Genomic DNA, 6,000 nt, shown 5'->3' with positions numbered 1-6,000 from the left:
TCGGGCAAGTAACATACCGATTGACAAAGGGAATTGCATACGGGATTGATTGAATCCTCGACACCATGGTTCATCCGATGAGATCATCGTGGAACATGTGGGAGCCAACATGGGTATCCAGATCCCGCTGTTGGTTATTGACCGGAGAGGCGTCTCGGTCATGTCTGCATGTCTCCCGAACCCGTAGGGTCTACACACTTAAGGTTCGGTGACGCTAGGGTTGTAGAGATATGTGTATGCGGAAACCCGAAAGTTGTTCGGAGTCCCGGATGAGATCCCGGACGTCACGAGAGGTTCTGGAATGGTCCGGAGGTGAAGAATTATATATAGGAAGTCAAGTTTCGGCCACCGGGAAAGTTTCGAGGGTTACCGGTATTGTACCGGGACCACCGGAAGGGTCCCGGGGGTCCACCGGGTGGGGCCACCTATCCCGGAGGGCCCTGTGGGCTGAAAGTGGAAGGGAACCAGCCCTTAGTGGGCTGGGGCGCCCCCCATGGGCCTCCCCCCATGCGCCTAGGGTTGGGAACCCTAGGGTGGGGGGACTTCCCCCTTGGCTTGGGGGGGCAAGGCAACCCTTTCCACCCCTTGGCCGCCGCCCCCCCAACCCTAGATGGGTTTTGGCCGGCCCCCCTCCCAAGGGGTCCTATATAAGGGGGGGAGGGAGGGCAAAAAACTACAGCTTTGGGCGCCTCCCTCCTCCCCTGCAACACCTCTCTCTCTCGGAGTAGCTCGGCGAATCCCTGCCGGAGACCCGCTACATCCACCACCACGCCGTCGTGCTGCTGGATCTCCATCAACCTCTCCTTCCCCCTTGCTAGATCAAGAAGGAGGAGACGTCGCTGCACTGTACGTGTGTTGAACGCGGAGGTGCCGTCCGTTCGGCACTCGGTCATCGGTGATTTGGATCACGGCGAGTACGACTCCGTCATCCACGTTCATTGGAACGCTTCCGCTCGCGATCTACAAGGGTATGTAGATGCACTCCCTTCCCCTCGTTGCTAGTATACTCCATAGATGCATCTTGGTGAGCGTAGGAAAATTTTAAATTATGCTACGATTCCCAACACTCACGAACTAAGACCGAAACTACGATCTCTCTACAGAGTTGCACACATACGGTGTCATCTATCCGGCAGGGCTTCGTCGTCCAGAACTAGTTCCTGCCGGAACCCAGACAGCCTTACGGCTCTACGAAACTCTTTTCGTGGGAGGGAGAGAAGAAGCCACATAATGCATGGCATGTGTATGAGAGCAAGGGATGAGTGTGGAGGGCTGCCCCTCCACCTCTATTTATAGGAAATCCCAAGGGGGTAGGGTAGTTTCACAAAAAACCCAAAATGCACATGAATGAAGTCCTTCCACAAGGACCTAGGAGTGAAACCAATGAACAAGAGGGTCCCCAAGGGGGATACCCCATGTGGCCGGCCACACCCCCATGAGGGGCCCAAAAAATGGCTCCTATCCATCCATGTCATCGCCAAGATCTTTTGGAGCAAAGCCCCAAAAGGTGGCTTTCCATAAAGTAACCATAAAGCTGATTTTCACTATTCACGACGACATTTTTCAGCGTCTGATCGAACTGAAAATATTTATGTGGGCTAAGAACATTTCCAGTACCCACTAAAATGATTTTCAATGCGTTCCGAAACAATTCCGGTTTTAGTGATTTTCATCTGCGAAACGCATCTGAAGTGGCTCCGGCAGCTCCGGAACATTTCCGGTTTTTATCTCAGAAAATTCCAAAAAGCTTCCAGAATGATTCTGGCATCCTCCAAGAATTATCAGGCATGTGCCGAAACCAATTTGACTTAATGGTGTATCCCGAAACAACTTTTCGGTATCATCGAAACTTATCCGATGACCTCTCTATGCGGTACGATTCCGCTGTGCGAAACTTTTCGGTGTCCGAAACTTTTTCGGTGATTTTCTCTTAGTCCCTGTCTAGTATTCAGCAGATAGATGACCCTTAAGCGTGTGACCCTATAGGTTCGGTGAAGTATAGACATGACCCGGAACCCCTTCCGATCAATGATCAACATCGGAGCCATGGACACCCATATTGACCCCTATACCCACACGAATAAATATTCGAGTGAACCTCCAGTTGCCGTGTGCTATTCCTGTTGCTTCGCGATATGTTACAAATACCCGAGGCGAGACATGTTGGCATTCCCGTGGATCAACAACTTGTCCACTATGCTAGTTACCTCGTTACTGGTTTTGTTCTCTTTTCTCGTTTCCGTGTTCCGGCATCCCAGTGATCAAATCACACTGTGTCTGGCCAGACGATGATGGATACCGTAATACCGAGAGGGCCCGAAAATATCTCTCCATCGTCGGAGGAGCAAATCCCAATCTTGAGCTATCAAGTTACTTGACACACTTTTCCATGAACCCGTAAGCCGCCGTAATAGCCACCCATTTACGGATGACGTTTAACAAACCCCAAAGTTCATGAAGCAAGCATGAAGAAACTCGATACTCTCATGGTCTAAGGAATCATGCAAACGTTAACCATCTCTTTGTTATGCACCATTAACTTGTGACGAATGAATCTCTTAGCATAACATCAATCCGGGTCGATTCAACACAAATGTTCTCTTAACATTGTGCCCTCAAAATTGCTGGCATAGACATGCCCATGATCAGGAAAACAGAACCATCATGCAACACTTGAGCTAGTCTTAGAGGCCAGACTAGGAATACTTCTTACCGTTTATTATTCCACACATGCATATGAGTCTTCCTCCGAGCCTCGTGGATATTGCAGACTCGAGAATCATTGTAGTTATAGCATGGAACATAAACATAATTATGAACTCGGAGATAAATAATATCATTTATTATTGCCTCTAGGGCATATCTCCTACAGCACGACGGGGGTGCGGAGGACTCCAATGAGACATCATCTGAGGAGGATGACGTCCCCCCGGCGCAGGACTACACCAGGCTGAGCCCGGCCCATGTGGGTGGGGTGGGGTCGGGGCCCTCTAGGGCTGCCACTCTCGCTCTCACTGGGGCCGGTCTAACGTTGCCGCCTCCTGCGGTGGGGAGGCCTACCTCGCCGGCTCCTTCGATGACCATGGATCTGGAGGATGATACTGACAGTGTGGGGATGGATGTGTGCCCGTCGTCCTCCCCGCGCTCACCCGGGGTGGTGTGCTACTCTCGCTCGCCGGGGACCCCACCTTTGCCAGCTGTGGGTTCCTCGTCCATGGTTCCTACTACGTCACCGCCACCACGCGTGGGGTTGGGCATGGCCGCTTCGCCGCCTCCACCGGGGGTGGGGTTGGTCACGGTCAACTCCGACTCTCCCGTGCCCAGCCCTGCCCCTCAGGTGGTGTCTTCTCCGGCTGTCGCATCTAGACAGAGCGCCCGCCTCTGCTGGTCTCGGACCCTTCCGGATGGCCGGTTCCCGACGGTTCCTGAGATGGAGACTATGCGTGTGGCAGCACGCGACCTCACTCCAGGTATGACACCACCCCCTCCCTCTGGTCCCTCAGGGCCTTCTTATTCCGGTTCTCGATTTGTGGTTCTTGACTCAGTGCCGATGGCACACCTTGGCGACGTTGCTTCAGATTGTGATATTGTGTTTCGGGGGGAGAAGGTGAAGGAAATATGCCCTAGAGGCAATAATAAAGTATTATTTATTTCCTTGTATCATGATAAATGTTTATTATTCATGCTAGAATTGTATTAACCGGAAACATAATACATGTGTGAATATATAGACAAACAGAGTGTCACTAGTATGCCTCTACTTGACTAGCTCGTTAATCAAAGATGGTTATGTTTCCTAGCCATAGACATAAGTTGTCATTTGATTAACGAGATCACCTCATTAGGAGAATGACGTGATTGACTTGACCCATTCCGTTAGCTTAGCACTCGATCGTTTAGTATGTTGCTATTGCTTTCTTCATGACTTATACATGTTCCTATGACTATGAGATTATGCAACTCCCGTTTACCGGAGGAACACTTTGTGTGCTACCAAACGTCACAACGTAAATGGGTGATTATAAAGGTGCTCTACAGGTGTCTCCAAAGGTACTTGTTGGGTTGGCGTATTTCGAGATTAGGATTTGTCACTCCAATTGTCGGAGAGGTATCTCTGGGCCCACTCGGTAATGCACATCACTATAAGCCTTGCAAGCATTGTGACTAATGAGTTAGTTGCGGGATGATGTGTTACGGAACGAGTAAAGAGACTTGCCGGTAACGAGATTAAACTAGGTATCGAGATACCGACGATCAAATCTCGGGCAAATAACATACCGGTGACAAAGGGGACAACGTATGTTGTTATGCGGTCTGACCGATAAAGATCTTCGTAGAATATGTGGGAGCCAATATGGGCATCCAGGTACCGCTATTGGTTATTGACCGGAGACGTGTCTCGGTCATGTCTACATAGTTCTCGAACCCGTGGGGTCCGCACGCTTAACGTTACAATGACAGTTTTATTGAGTTTTGATGTACCGAAGGAGTTCGGAGTCCCGGATGAGATCGGGGATATGACGAGGAGTCTCGAAATGGTCGAGACGTAAAAATCGATATATTGGACGACTATATTCGGACTTCGGAAAGGTTCCGAGTGATTCGGGTATTTTTCGGAGTACCGGAGAGTTACGGGAATTCGTATTGGGCCTTAATGGGCCATACGAGAAAGGAGAGAAAGGCCTCAAAAGGTGGCCGCACCCCTCCCCATGGTTTGGTCCGAATTGGACTAGGGAAGGGGGGCGCACCCTTCCTTCTTTCTCCTTCCCCCTTCCCTTCTCCTACACCCACAAGGAAAGGAGGAGTCCTACTCCCGGTGGGAGTAGGACTCCCCCTATGGCGCGCCTCTCCCCTTGGCCGGCTGCCTCCCCCTTGCTCCTTTATATACGGGGGCAGGGGGGCACCCCAGAGACACAACAATTGATCCTTGAGATCTCTTAGCCGTGTGCGGAGCTTAGGCGAAACCCTGCGTCGGTGGAACATCTCATCGTCACCATGCCGTCGTGCTGACGAAACTCTCCCTCAACACTCGGCTGGATCGGAGTTCGAAGGACGCCATCGAGCTGAACGTGTGTAGAACTCGGAGGTGCCGTACGTTCGGTACTTGATCGGTCGGATCGTGAAGACGTACGACTACATCAACCGCGTTGTGATAACGCTTCCGCTGTCGGTCTACGAGGGTACGTGGACAACACTCTCCCCTCTCGTTGCTATGCATCACCATGATCTTGCGTGTGCGTAAGAATTTTTTTGAAATTACTACGTTCCCCAACAGAAGGGTCCCCGACTTGAACAGATCTCGGCCATTTGTGCCAAAGAGCGGCTCGATGGCGCTCTTGCTGAGGCCCGGGCCCATGCTTTTGATGCCTCGGCCCCATCTGGCTCTGGGCATAGAGAGCCCGGGGTTGGATCGGGCCTGAGTCGGCCGCCATCCCGGCTTGACACCCCAAGTGGCCCTCCAGTAGGGAGGGCCCTGCGGGGAAGACCTCCTACGCGGCTCCAACCATCTGAACAGACGATGGTAGTCCGAGGTGTTAGCGCTGACGTGGCAGGCGATGCCCCCATTAAGCAGGGGCGTCGCGGCCGTCCATTGAAGCAAACGCCCAATCCCACCCTGGGCGGGAGGGCTAGCTCGGCCCCACCTGAGGGGCCTAGTGATTCCGGCGGAGTTCCCATATGAAGCTCCTATGCTGGAACATTAGGGGCTTGGGCAACCTGGGACGCCGACGCCAACTGATTGACTACATCCGGCAGGAAGATATCGACATAGTAGGTCTTCGGGAGACGATTCGTCATGACTTCTCCATTCAGGAGCTACAGGGGCTCTCTCGTCACCCGTTTGCCTGGCAATGGTTGCTGGCGTCTGGGCTGTCTGGAGGCATACTCCTGGGGGTCAGGGAGGACTTCTTTTCAGTAGAGGATATGGACCGCAGGGAATTTTTCCTTAGTATGTCCATCACCAACCGACGTGTGAACCTTAGTTGGGAGGTGATCATTGTC

This window comes from Triticum aestivum, chromosome 4D (genome assembly GCF_018294505.1).
Source record: "Triticum aestivum cultivar Chinese Spring chromosome 4D, IWGSC CS RefSeq v2.1, whole genome shotgun sequence".
Classification (NCBI taxonomy): domain Eukaryota; kingdom Viridiplantae; phylum Streptophyta; class Magnoliopsida; order Poales; family Poaceae; genus Triticum; species Triticum aestivum.
Note: the sequence above shows the minus strand (reverse complement) of the source record.